General features: G+C 39.8%; 1 long non-coding RNA gene across 1 annotated transcript; it reads right to left on the minus strand.

The window, feature by feature from the left end:
* Positions 1 to 1921: 1921 nt before the first annotated feature.
* On the minus strand, positions 1922 to 9469 carry LOC112827547 (uncharacterized). The gene is made up of 5 exons (XR_003209251.2): positions 9409 to 9469; positions 8307 to 8592; positions 7279 to 7398; positions 5174 to 5358; positions 1922 to 2165 (listed from the first exon to the last, which is right to left on the minus strand). It is a non-coding gene; the product is annotated as an uncharacterized lncRNA (long non-coding RNA).
* Between the last annotated feature and the right edge of the window lie 5571 nt (positions 9470 to 15040).

A 15040-nucleotide genomic window follows, 5' to 3' on the forward strand; every position in this document is an offset into this window, starting at 1 on the left:
CATAAATGTGTAGATGTCAGGCAATCAGTCAAGATTATAGACTGGCTTATAATAATAGGGTTGGAATTTGGACAGGAGGGAAGATGAATACTTTTTTTTGAAGTGGGACTCAAGTTCAGTATTTAATACTTGAAGAAGAGAGATGGCAAGGGAAGAAGTGTTTCCGAGAATTGTCTTACTGCCAATTAATTGGGATCAAGAGCACCCAAGTGTGGCATGGAGTATGGTTTCTCCATAAATTTTCTTTTCTTTTTTCATATCTAGTTGGGGTGATATATGCCAAACCTGAGTGATAGAGACCTTTCCCTGTAACTTCACCAGTCCCACATTTTAGGGCGATTCTTCCCAGAACTGAGTCATGTGGTCTGTGTTCAGCATGGCCCAGCCTGTCTTACTGGATTTGGCACAGATGTTGATGATCGCCCCTTCAGCTTCGAAACAAGGGTTTATAGTGCCAGCAATTCATATTAAACGAAGCCTGTTTCCTCTATAACATGAGAGCACTTTCCTGATCACTCTTTAATCGAAACAGATGTTTTTGAAGCGGCCTAGAACAGGATATGGAAAATTTGGCCAACAATCAAATATGGATTCAAAGGGAGATCTTTGATGGCCCCCTTTGAGCTGTGGGCACTGTCTAAAAATAGCAGACTGATATGGTAGTTTTTTAAATGCAACTAGCTGCTAGAGATGCCTGCTGAATTCTAGAAAGCAGCCATATGATTTCATGAAGATACTCCATATGTGAAGTGCCAAGAGGAATGCGGTATGAACTGCTTTTCTGCGGAAGTCGGTGATGTCAGTGCTGTGCTGGGCAAGACTGTAACTTACCTCTGACAACCTCCTCGTATGTTAGGAAGCGGAATTACTTCCTTTAGGGTCTAGTTCTAGAGACACAGAGAACATGTGCTTTATCCCAAACCTGGTGTTTACTGGGGAAACGTAATCCAATGCTATGAATACTAATTAAGGCACATAATCGTGCTTGCTGCTATGCTGGATCCAAAGATATACAAATAAAGCACAGTGGTGAAGCAGAGAATGCATAAGTAGAATTGCAGAATTAGAAGGGATTTTTAGGGATTAGCTATTACAAATCCCTCATTATAATGATGGTGGAGTGGGAAGGGAGAGAAGAGAAAGTGAACATTTATTATGTGATGATTATGTGTCAGGCATGTATATTACATTATTTACTCCTCCCGAAAGCTCTATGTGGGAAAAGATGGGAAAGAATATGTGAATATATTTAAACTGAGTGCAATGGAGACATTGTGCCTTTAACTAATTTGATCTCTCACAAAATTCCTGTGAGATAGATGATATATTTTTCATTTTAGAGAAGAGGAAAGTGAAACTCAGAGACATTAAATGCCATTAAAATCCCATGAGTTGGGATTTGGATTGATCTGCCCACAATCAAAGTCCTTGCTCCTTCCTAATCCTCATATTTCAAATAAGGACACAAAGAGCAGAGGAACAACATGTTTCCACCAGGCCTTCTGATTGTGGCTCAGTTGTCTGTCTTCTTCTTCTTCTTCTTCTTTTTTTTTTTAAAGATTTTTATTTATTTATTTGACAGAGAGATAGCAAGCACAAGTAGGCAGAGTGGCAGGCAGAGGGAGAGGAAGAAGCAGGCTCTCCACTGAGCAGGGAGCCAGACGTGGGGCTCGATCCCAGGACCCTGGGATCACGACCTGAGCCGAAGGCAGCCGCTTAACTGACTGAGCCACCCAGGCGCCCCTCAGTTGTCTTTCTTCTATTTCATAGTGAATGTGTCCATGACAAAGGACTAGGAGGAAGCAAGCACCAGCTGACCAAAAAGCTCTGGCCCCCAGTTAATTCCTCTTCCAGATTATATGCCCTCAACAAGTAGCTTTAATCCCAAATTTTCTGGGGGGACAAATTCCAGAGACCAACAAACATCATTTTCTTTTAAGGTGTTGCCAAAATTGCCAATGAGACTACTTGGAATATTCTGTTTGCTTAACCCTTTGTTAACCCTTGATTTATGAAATTTTAATCCACTCTTTCCTAACGAGTTCAGATTATCAGAAGTCTGTTTCCAGCCTCCCATTCTGTGTCCCGTATCCCTCTTCTTTCCGGTGTCTACTTTGGATCCCTCAGGCTGGAGTTGGAACAGTTTTCTCATTCTCTCCTCAGAGCTGCTGGAAAAGAGGCCATGATTATTCTCTGAACAACACCCACTGAGTATTTGGAGATAGATATGGAATCCTCTTGCAGCTTTTATTAATACAAATCTTTCCCTCAGAGCTATTTTTTTTTAGAATGGAGACATCAGGTAAGTTCAGACATGCTTTTACGGAGGGGGTAGGGCATGTGGAGAAGACCTGGAGGTTCCTCCACCATGTGTTTGAACAAGGTGGAACCCATGTGTGCTTGGATAGAGACCACACTTTGGTGGTGATAAAAGCTGAAAGACTTCAGAGCACTGTGTGACTTTCAGATAGTCCTCTGCTCAGCCCAGGGGAGAAGGAAATCAGTCCACTGAAAGCTGTTAGGGAGCCAATACAGTTATTCGCAGTGATCAAGCATTTTAATCTGGATTCTTGCCTCTAATGACAAGGCACTGTGGTCAGTGATATGAGCACTGGCCTGAGACTCGGCATAGCTGGTATCTGATTGTGCAACCCAGGGAGAGAGTCTTCCCCTCTTTGGTTTCTTCTTTCTCTTGGGTGAAACCAAGAGGTGGAACAGCAGTCTCTAAGAACTCCCCCAGATCTGACAATCTATATTTTGGAAGAATTTCTAGGAGGGGCACAGTATATGCTGCTTCATACCTTGGATAAGCACAGAAGGGGTGAGTTACTTCATGGATTAGTGGGGGAAATGACTGATACGTCACTGGAAAAGCCATGAGGAGAAGACGACAGGGTGTCCTGAACCAAGAATCAAGTGGCCCGAGACTGAGACTGAATCCTGGCTATGCCATGAACTTAATAGGATGACTTTGAATGAATAACTAAAACACTTAGATCTAAGTTTCCTTATTACTTATGAGACCATTCAAATTCAGTGATCCTCTGAATGCCTACTGTTGATGCCTTCTACATGCTAGTCATTGAACTAAGGGCAGAAAGGTGAACAGGGTATGCTTTCTGACTCTGGAAGCTCACAGTTTGTTTGGAGGGCAGTAAATAAACCATTACGGTGCTTATGTTAAGTGCTGTAATAGAAGTTTGTTCACATGCTGCCCAAATGAGGAGTCAGGAATTTGTATGGAGTAGGAGAGAGGACAGGGAAGACTGTGGAGGTCACGTTTGGTCCAGTACTCTCAAGACAAGAGGATTGAGGGGAAGGACATTCTAGGCAGAGGAATGAGCAAAGATGGGACAAGGAGAGGGGAGGACAAGGAAATCTGGGGCAGTCATTCTGGGACAGTAATAGAGGGTGACAGAAGGAGGTAAGGGGAAAGCATGGAGAGGCTGAATGGAGGTTGTACTACCCTTGTAATGGACATTTATGCCTTGCTAAAAAAATGTGAACTTTTTCCTGCATGCAATGAGGATTCATTGAAAGATTTTAGGGGTGTGGCATGATATGATCTGTGTATTCTAGAGGAGAAGATAGGGGCAGGGAAGAAAAAAGGGGAGTAGAATAATTAGAAATTCTTTCAAGTATTCTAAGGAAGAAGAGATGAGAGCCCGAACAGAAGCCTTAGCAGAGGAAATGAAGGAGCAGACTTCAGATTGGGAATTGGCTTGTACCATCAGAATGAGCTACGTAGTTTGTGGGGCCCAGTGCAAAATAAAATCGAGGAGCCCTTTCTCAAAACAATTGAAAATTTTAATATGGTGACAACAGAGCATTAAACTAGGCATAGGGCCCTTGTAAGCATGGGACCCTGAAGCTGACCTTGAGTAGAATAATACTTTATTTACTCCCAAGTTTATTGTAACCTTAGAGTTCATAAGATTATACAGGTTAGGGGACCCATTTTGCAGGTAATTTCATTCTGTCTCTTCTGTCACTTGTTTAGATTTTTATCTTATGCAACCTTTTTTTGAGTTATCATGCCAGGAGATAAGTCCAAACAAATGCCTTAAAGTCAGGCTTCCTGGAATCTTTAATACATTTTCTGGAGGAAAGATGTTCTGTAAGTCACAAAACAGAGCAGGAGTTTCTTATAGAGACAGTTAAGAAAAGAGAGAATGAGGTAATGGAATAACATCAAAATAGAGCCTTATGATAGGGTGATTTGGAACTGAGGTTATTTAATCTGGAGACAGACAGAAGTAGAGAAGGACTTCATTATGGTATTTGTATCAGTCAGCTATGCCATAGTAATACTGTATGACAAACCAAACCATCCCCCAACTCTGTGATTTGCAACCACCATTTATTCTCATGGTCATGGGTCTGCAGGGGAGTTGTGGTTTAGTTGGTCTAAAGTGGGCTCATGTGGGTGACTCTGCTACAGTGTGATGATTGGCTGGTCTTAGATCCAGACTGTGAGTTGGGTTCAGCTCTACTCTAGGTGTATTTTTTTGTGGGGACTCAGGCTGAACAGTATCCAGGGAATATTCTTTGTTTGTTTTTGGATATTCAGTATCCTTAAAACTTTGCTCTGATCATCTTTTTATTGCAAATGGAATGAAATTTCTTGGCTATTTATCAGAAATTATGCCTATCTTTGGGTGCCCTTGATAAATATGCTAGCTTTAAGTGGGCTATTATCACATGGGGTCCCCAGACACCTCAAAAGAGAGTAGGTTCATATATTATCTTATTCAACTAAAAGTCCAGTATGTCCAGTCTAGGACTGAATAGAATAATAGCACATCTTTGTATTGTGTTCGTTTACTTTTATTGTTGTTTTATGATGAGGCCCAATTATCCATCTCTCCCTACTTTAAGATTTTATTGTTTTCCAGAGGAGTCTTGGGACTTTGGTGTAGCCCTCCTGACACAATGCTGAGTGGATAACATTACTAAATAAGGGAAATGACCTTTACTTGCCCATTGCCTTCATATTCTTTTTATTTATAAATTTAACCTTATCCAAGATTAGCTGTTTGGGGTCACAACCTCAGAGGTTTCCTGGGTAAAATCTGTTTCACTGACCCCGTACACTGAGGGCAAGGAGAGACCTAAGAAAGAGGCTACTCCAGATGCTAGTTGGTAGGTTTAAAAAGCAAGGGAACTTGCAGACAAGGCTCCTCTGCTGCAAGAGGAGTGGATTTCTGCCCAGGGCATGCTCTTGCCACTGCTATCCAGAGATGTAGGAGGCCAAGCCAAACTGTGGAAGCATACATATTCGTGTCCTCTCTGTTAACATCCCATTGGCCAAGGCAACTCATGTGGCCAAGTCCAATGTCAGTGGAGCAGAGAAGTAAACTTCACCCACAAAAAAAGGAGAACGAGAGTAAATAGTTGCTGAATAAACCAAACTTTCACAGGATTCAAGAGATCGAATTTTCTTATACCGGCTGTTACGCCGAGGATAATACTGACAGGAAAGGGGCTGAAGGGCCTTGGTTAGCTATACAGGACTTTCTGGCATGAAGCATTGCTCTTTGGTAGAGGGTGGAGGTTTCTGCAGGTCTTAAAGGCAGGTTCATTCTGCATCTGAGGAGACTGTTACGTGGGGACCCACTGGCACGAAGGGGTGGGGTTAGAGATGAGTCACATGATCTTCCCAGATTCCTTCAAGTCTGTATGGATTGAACAGTGGCCTCAGGTAGCAATGTCTTAGGATGAATGGTTCCCTCGATTCTCGGGGGGAGGAGACACTGTCTCCTGGCCTCTGTGAGGCCACTTCTCTTTTTACTGTCTTTTTTCTCACGACTCCAAAGTGAAGACCCTTATTGTACTCTATTTTAAATTTGATGGTTCTCATTTTCCCAATCAAATCATTCAGTATTAACGTAGGTGCAACTTTGTTTTTGTTTTGATTTTGTCGTTCGTAGTTTTTGGAAGAATTTGCTTAAAGGGTTTGAAGGGAATATTTCATATTTTTCTATAAGATTTAATACCCACAAGCTTTTCAGAAATCTCATTCAGATCAAGAAGCAGCTTAGGTCTTTGTGAACAGGCTTCTGGTTTGCAATTGAAATTTCAAAAGGGTGATATTGAAATAAGGTAGGTGAAAAATAGTGTGCCAACTAGTAAATGTAGAAAGGATGATACAATTAGAAAAATCATGATTTTGCACCCGTCATTAGAAATAATTAATTCAGGAAAAATGCATACTAAAACTAGTAAGTGAGGTGTGATGAGGAACAAGATATATTCATAATCTTAAAGTGTGTCCCCACAACTTGTTAATTATGGAGGGAGAAAATTGGCGAGCACCATCTCATACTGTGATCAAAGTTAGCACTGCCAACATCATGTCTCTCTTGATGTGATACACTGAGAACACATCATTTCTGCAATAGAAGAAAGTAAAGAGGCATAGCCCCAAATGGGGCACGCTCTCTAAAAGAGCTGGCCTGGACTCTTTGAAAGTGTCAAGGTCATCAAAGATAAAGAGAGGGTGACAAACCACTGTAAAACAAAGGAGACCAAAGATAGAGAACAATGAAGCAAAAGGTGTGAGTCTGGGTTGGATCCTGGGCTGGAATAAAAATTACAGCCATAAACACATTTTTGGGATCACTGGTGAAATTTGAATATGGGCTGTGAATTAGATAGATAGTAGAATTACACCAATGTTAAGTCTCCTAGATTTTGATAATTGTACTGGGTTATGTAAGAGAATGTCCTTCTTTTAGGGAGTATACACTAACTTATTCAGGAGTAAAGGAGCATGATGCTTGCAGTTTATTCTCAAATTAGTAGGAAAAAAACGACATATAGAGAGATTGATAAAAATGAGTGGGTCGGAATTTTTACAGTTTACCCCATTTGGATCTGGGTAAAGGGTACATGGGAGGTACTGGTATGATTCTGGCAATTTCTCTGGAGGGTTAAAATGATATCAAATTAAAAGTTGTCCAAACAAAGCTCTACCCCAAAATGTAAAGGTGCAAAATAAAATGTTATGGTTGGTATAATTACAAGATACTGTGTTAACATGAAACCAAAGCTGGATACAATTTTAAGCAGCTAAGTCCTGTTAATGAAAGCAGAAAAAAATGAAAAATCCTCTAGATTTAACAACAAAAATGTTATCTGCCTGGACCTGACTGACATCGTCATTCTTCGTGTTCTCCCCAGTTGTATGTTCTAGTTTAGCCACTCCTCACTGTTTCAAATGGAAAATGGGAAACATGTATTTCTGTTTAGCTGTGGTAGAGAGAAACTGAATTTTACCTGAAAAGCATCTGAGACTCACTGGAATAAAAGAGTAGAGAAGAAAAAAAAAGTTTCCTTGTTGGCACTTCTTAATGGCATTTTGAGAGAAGAATAGCATAATCCATTGTGGTTGAGGTTCTAGAAATTAGAGAAGAAAGTTTGCTGTAACGGTTTGGTAGCAGTGGAAAAAGTTGAAACAAAAGAATTAATTCCATCGGAAATTGTTTCTTGGATCAGATCCTGTGTGAGTGAGCCACGAGCAAAGACCGGGGAGAGGAGAGTTGGATCATTTTGAAAGGAACATTCATTTAAAGACTTGGATGCTCTCGCTTCTCTCCTGCCTTCAGCTCCCGTGTCACCATTTCCTTCAAAGGCAGGCAAAACACGAAGCACCGATACTATCAGGCCTCATGCTTGTGAATATTTTGCCTATATTTTAATGTCCATTCCTTCCCCAAAGTCATGTGCTCCCTGAGGACTTCTTCCATCTGTCTCACTTTTCAGCAGATGTTGGCAACGACGCTGATATATATTTCAAAACCCTCAAACAATTCATTCCTTGCCTGCTTTTATTTCACACTTTTACTTGTAATACATAATGTATGGGCTATATCTATTAGCTTTGCCAGTGGTGGAAACCTATTGGCTAACTTTTACCGAAAGCAAAATGAGCTTTGTATCGAAAATAGAGCTGTTTCGCTGGACCTCCGTCTGTATTTTTCAGTGCTGAAACCCTGGCTGTCATCTTTGAGGAAGCAGTAGGTGGAGCTACAGGCTTTTTATCACGAAAGAATTTTTTCAGTAGCTGCCCATTGCCAGAATAACCTGAACAAGCACATATTTCCAAAAATAACAGAGGCATTTCCAAGTATTCCAGAAATATATGCAAGACTGTTTAGTCATTCATAATCACCACTTTTGCAAGTACTAGAGAGATTCTGTAGAAAATACTTCAGAAGCAGAAAAAAGATTCATAGAATTCCTTGTATTTTTAGAAAAGAGATTCTTTAAAAAACGGAATTCAAGAGGGAGGGAGCAGTACTTACTTGTTCAATCATGTACCACTGTTTTTTTCCAGGTGGTGAAAGGGCCCAGAGGGGTAACTGGAGGTGGAAAAAAGTCTTTTCCATTTGCGTCAGAACTCTGAGGAGCTCTTCATTTCCCCACTACATGAACTTTTTTGAGGCTCTAAACTGTGGTTTTGATTTTCTCTGAATTACGGAAGGGTGGCCTAGGTTAAGTGATTCTGAGGAGGCCAGAAAGGCACTTGTAAACAGGTCACTCTCAAGGGTCATTCCTCTCGCTGGGTACCATGATGTTCTTGAACATTCCCTGAGAGAGGATAAAAAAACAGCTTTTCATCACTATGGAAAAGGCAGATTCTCTGAATGTAAAAATCACAAACTCTGAGAAATGCTCTAATGTTTCTGTATATATCCCACTGTATATACTATTGGTTCTCTCTCCCTCTTAGTCTATATATATTCTCTCATATGAAATTTTAGGGAATATTGCTCTGAGAATCTGATGAAGTAATGGATCCTAACCCCAGAAGAAAATACACATAAAAAATTTCACATATGATTTATATTCATTATATTTCACACACGATATGTATTCATATATTTATGAACATTCATATTTAATAACCATTTAATACATAGTTATAACTATAATATATAAAGATACTTAATATATATTTAATAGATATGTATATATATAATTTACATATGTATAATATGAGGGAGAGATTTATTTTAAGGAATTGGCTCATGTGATTATGGAGTCCGGCAAATCCAGGATTCATAGGGTAGACCAGCTGGCTGGAAACTGGCAGGATTTCTATGTTACAGTCTTGGGGCAGAATTCCTTCTCTGGGAACCTCAGTCTTTATTCTTAAGGTCTTCAGCTGATTGAAGGAGACCCACCCACGTTACGAAGGGTAATCTGCTTTACTTAAAGTCTATTGAGTGTTAGTGCTAACCACATCTACAAAACACCTTCACGGCAGCATCTATACTAGTATTTGACTGAACGATTGGTCCCCAGAGCCTGGCCATGTTGATATATAAAATTAACTGTCACAGATGCCATTGTGATGTTCCATCCTCAGAAGAGCCCCACAAGGAAATGATGGAAGGTACTTGCAGGTGCACCACTGCCCCAGATGTTGTGCAGAAAGCCACAGGGTGATTGCAGTGGAAACACTGAGTCTCTTGAGTCCAGCCTGCCCACCCCTGTCCACTCCTGGAGACAGTTGATTATGACACAAGAGTAGTGATGAGATAAAAGGGGAGACATTGCTAGGATTTGATGGGTTTGCAAACCCCAGGAGGTTCTGCCTTTAGCCTTTCCAGATGTTGCTGTTGATGATGACTTGTGCCTGGGAAGTGAGCAACCATGGAGCCGTATGACTGGAGAGCAGTCTGGGACAGCCAGCCCCATCCTTTATGTTGTGTTCTTCACAGCAAATGCAGCACACTTCTCATTTATAGACGAGAAAAAAGGTTCAATGGTTCATCAGATACTGAGCGGTTGCCTTAGACCGGGTAGGGCTCTGGGTGCTGGGAATATACACAAGTGATTACAATGCACATTTTTTTTTTCATTCTAATGGGGTGACAGAAAACAAAGCGAGGAAATAAACAAATATAAAAGTGCAAGTTGCAGTAAGTGATGGGAAGGAAACTAATAAGGGGGCTGAGATAGAACATACTCGGGAGATGGTGGGAAACCTACTTAGGTGTTTCATAAGGCAGCCTTCTATGGGGTGGTGACATTTAATCTGAGAGTTAATGGACCTAATGGGCGTGGCTAAACCCTCCATTGATAAGTAAGGGCTGGAGCTGGGATGTATACCCAGGTATTTTTGACTCCAATCTATTAATCTTTATACTAGCTTAGAAGTTGTAAGTTGTGTCAGGCAAAGAAAGTCTGGTATTTCCTTCTCAAAACTGAGGGAGAATTGTGAATGCATAAGCAAGGGCAGATATGCACATGCAAATGAAAATGTTTCTGAAGCCCCAGAAAGGAAATGCTAGATCACCTTAAGCAACTCTAGCCAGAGTATTTCCATCACTCTTATTAGGCGGTTCTTCCTCCCTGTAGCCTAAATTTTTCATGCTGTGTCTGAAGCCTTCTTCCTTTTGCTTTGTCTCTGGTTCATGTGAACAAAAACGCTGGTTGTTGCCTTTTGTATAAGAGATACTTGTCATGCTTCTCATTTGAATTAGCCTGTCCTCCTGGATCTTGTTCTTTGGCTATTTAATAATCTTCCAGGCTCTATGTAGCTGGTGTGCATGTCCTTGGGACAACCCTAGAGGGCACCATTCACATGTAGACATTATAGATTGATATACTCACAATGACAATTAATTGGCAGGTGGTAGTAAAGTCTAGAGGGGCCTAGGGGGCACTTTCTCTGCTTTGCACCAAGCAGCATTACCAGCTGTAGGTGGCTGCATTGTCTGTCTGTTTTACTTATCAATCTTCTTTCTTTCTAATCCAGATACTTAGGAAGATAAAAAGTGAGCTCCTGAATCTAATCTTCTCCCCTTGGCACTGTGAAAGTTCAGAGACTTTCTAATAGAAAATATTATAGAAGGGCATTGTCCCTTTTCCTTCTTTTTACTGATGACAATATTGCTTTTTCATTTTGGGGCCAGAAACCTCCCGAAATTATATGTGAAACATTGTTTATGGTGGTTTAGTGGTTATTTGTATTACCCATTCCAGCCAATAAGATTACTTTTGTTAATGATAATATGAGCAAGTAACATTTGGAAAGTACTCTCACCTGAGGGAAAAATTGGTACCTTAAACCAAAAGAGGAATGTCCAGTGGGAGAGTCAGTCTGGAGGAGATAAGATAATGGACAGATAATGTTGTAGGTGCTTCTCAAAACTTTAACCTTTGTGTAGAATGAGCCAGGGACTTTCCAGTTCTTTCTTTCATAGGTCAATGTCCTCATTGGAAGGGGTTCTCTCTCTCTTATTTATTCTCAAAAAGCCCAAGGTGAAATTTTTTTCCAAGTTGAAATTTTTAACTGAGGATAGGATTTTAATCTGAGGGTGGGATTATAAGGATTTTTGATTCCTGGGATGGTGACTTAGTCAAATCGCAGCTGTACTTCTTACTAGCTTTTCAACTTTGGTCAAGTTATTTAACCTCTTCAAGGCTCAGTTTATTCATTAATAAAATGCAGATAATTTTAACTCTTACCTCATAAGGTTGTTGTGAAGATTAAGTAACATGATTCACATAAAGCAATTAGTACATTACCTGGCACATAATAAATATTAGCTATTAGTATTACATATTTCGGTAATGATTGAAGTTCTTGAAACAAGTATTTAGTATTTTTATAATCTTAAAAATTAAGACTAGCAAATCAAAAAGTAAAGTCTAGACTGTTCAATTCAAGCTCGTTTTAAATTTGTTTTTCATTCTAGAAGAGACCATCTTGCGTCTTGAAGTGTTTATCATATTGAGGGAATAATTCTTTTTTTTAATAATTTTTTATTGTTATGTTAATCACCATACATTACATCATTAGTTTTTGATGTAGTGTTCCATGATTCATTGTTTGTGCATAACACCCAGTGCTCCACGCAGAATGTGCCCTCTTTAATACCCATCACCAGGCTAACCCATCCCCCCACCCCCCTCCCCTCTAGAACCCTCAGTTTGTTTTTCAGAGTTCATCGTCTCTCATGGTTCGTCTCCCCCTCCGACTTACTCCCCTTCATTCTTCCCCTCCTGCTATCTTCTTCTTCTTTTTTTTTCTTAATATATATTGCATTATTTGTTTCAGAAGTACAGATCCGTGATTCATCAGTCTTGTACAATTTACAGTGCTCACCATAGCACATACCCACCCAGCCACCCAATCCCTCCCAGCCCCCACCACTTCAGCAACCCTCAGTTTGTTTCCTGAGATTAAGAATTCCTCATATCAGTGAGGTCATATGATACATGTCTTTCTCTGATTGACTTATTTCACTCAGCATAACACTGAGGGAATAATTCTTGACAGTTATTTAAGATAATAGAGATAGTAAGGTTAAAAAAAGAGTTAAATTCTTTGTTTTCTATAAGTTGAATAGATAAGTTTTGTGACTGGAAAATGACACTGGGAGAAAGGTTTTTGTGAAAACTTTAAATGAGTGGGTGGAATTTCAAGATGTGAAGCTCAAAGTGTATTTAGAGAACCATGAATCATCTCTCTTGATTAGAGCAAAATGTTCATTGGGGGAGTACTTGCAGAAAAATCTGGAAAGAGAAATTGAGGTGGAAGGGCTTTGCTTGCTTAGGTGAGAGGTATAGGCTCATACTGAGTCAATGGAAAGCCAACAAGGGATTTGGAGAAGGAGAGGGAGTCAACCATAGTGTGAGGACACCTGTGCTTACTGCATGTATGAGTTGGATGGGGTGATATTAAAGCAAGAGGCCGTTGCAACAGATTAGATAAGAGGAAAACAGTTTGAGTGCAGGAGCCTCTGAAAAGCTGGAATTGACATAAACACTTGAGGAAACCCTGAATAGGGTCAAAGGAGAGGGAAGCATGGACATTGATGCCATTAACAGAGAGTGAATATAAGACAGTTTGGGACTAGCCATGGCGACAGTGTGTTCAGCTTGAACATTCTGATAGAACACCCAGGGAGAGGCCTTTAGACCATTGGGAAGTGCTCAGAAGGGACATCAAGGTTGGTGATTTAGTTTGGTGTCATTAGAGAGGTGATATTTGAAGTCATAGGTTGGAATGGATTTCCTGGTAGCGGCAGGAAAAAAGTGCAAAAGCTTGGGAAATGCTACATTCAGGAAGGAAGGAGGTGGACAAGGAATTAGTGGAGATTGAGGAGGAGCAGGGAACAAGGGTGGGTAAGAGTCACAGAGGCCAAGGAAGAAGGGCATTTCCCTAATGAATGGGTAGTCTGACAATGATCAGGTCATTAGTCATAGCCAAGAGCACAGTTTCAGTACAGGGGTAAGGAAGGAGGCAGCTGAAATAAGTAGAGATGGGAGTAGATGTGATAAAAGATGTGATGAAATAAGACATTTGGTGGTACAGGGCATAAGATAGGACTGGATCAAAGAAATGCTGGCACTAGAGAAAAGAAGATTGAAAATACCAGGAAGAAAGGATAATTAAATAGAACAACATTCCAGATTCTAAGGTGGTATCCTATAATCAATAAACAATATTAACTTTCTCAAGATTTTGAGACCTATTTCCTGTCTCTCTCGCTATATTTTTCTGTCCCTTATCTTAAATTTATTCTTTTTCATTGTGACCTATTATCATGTTCCCACTGAAGCCTTCTATAGCTATTTTCAATCTGTATTTGATATCTCTCTTTTCTGGTCATCCATTGCATGATTCTGGTTCATTTGCTTTCTCTATTTTGAGTATTTTAGTTGTGTTTCTTCAACTTAAATTCTCCCTCCTCAAATATTAAAAATATGTTTCTGATAACTTGAAATCATCCACATTCCTGGGTACATACCCATTATGTTTATCTTGAATGGCTAATTATTTGAATTTTCATATCTTGGCTGATTCAAAATTTAGAAGGATGGTCAGATATCTTAGTTTTATCTTATTCTTGTTTCTAGAACTGACAACAAATCGGCTTTTCAAATATTTTTCCAATAAGCATGCTAGTTCAGATGGTGTACAGTATTTGACATTGACTTTCATATTCAGTTGGTGATCATTAAATGTTTGTTGATTGGTTGAAATAGTCATTTTTGTTTAGATGCATGGGCTTGATTTTATAAAATGCATCTTGTAATGCCTGACACTTACTACTGGACTTAATCACTTAAAATAATTTCATCTAATAAAAACTTCTTGAATTTATTCCTAAGTCTTTGTGCAAGTTAGCAACTTGAAGTTTTTCTTTGCCTTTCTTCTTTAAAGTAGGCACATGTAGTAGGTGTTATTCAGGCTCACTCTCATCTGGCTCTCCTCTCTTCCCTGGACACACAGGAGACTATGTTCCTGGCCTGCTTGCAATTAGGCAGGATCATGTGACTTCAGCTCACTAATGAACCATAAGCATACGTGAAGTAGATGGCTTCGAGCTCCTCTGCAATTCTCCTGAAGATGATCATAGATACATCTTCATGTAATGATGTATTTGTTTCACAAACCAAAGCAGCATGGATGGTAGGGAAACCATATAGAGGGTGGTTGCCCTGGAGAGTCACCTGGACTTGAAGTTTAATTTTCTGAATGATAAAAAAATGTTGTGGTGTGTAAAGCTACTGAGATTTGTTTTGTTACTGTGGCATAACCTATCTTATCCTGACTATTACTATTAAAAACTAATGGTGTGCATACCAGCCTTCTGAGTAATGAGGAACTACCCAGGAATTAGGAAGTTGTTGACTAGCAAGTGAAGATTGCATGGGTACAATGTCTAATATCAAAGAGCTTTACCTCTCTCAGGAGAGAAAAAAAAAAGTACTGTAACTGAATACAACTATGGAAGAAGGAGATAAACTATACACAGCCAACTGTAACAATGTAGAGATCTAGCTACCTGTTGGGGATATGTGTTTATAAGTGCACCTTCTTTAACATGAAGGTAAAGAAGTTGAGTTATGGTGTGGGTATGTGAGTCAGATTATCTGGAAGGGTTGCCTAGAAAAATCTCCTCTAAGTTGAAGGAAAGATATGGAATTTAAAGAAAAGGATTTCATATGCTAGTTTTAAGGCAGGAGAAGGCAGATTTAAGGACTACCTTTTTATGTAAAGAAATTAAAGCAAAAA

This window comes from Callorhinus ursinus, unplaced genomic scaffold (genome assembly GCF_003265705.2).
Source record: "Callorhinus ursinus isolate GAN/ISIS: 27379988/994484 unplaced genomic scaffold, GSC_fseal_2.0 scaffold29, whole genome shotgun sequence".
NCBI classification, from domain to species: domain Eukaryota; kingdom Metazoa; phylum Chordata; class Mammalia; order Carnivora; family Otariidae; genus Callorhinus; species Callorhinus ursinus.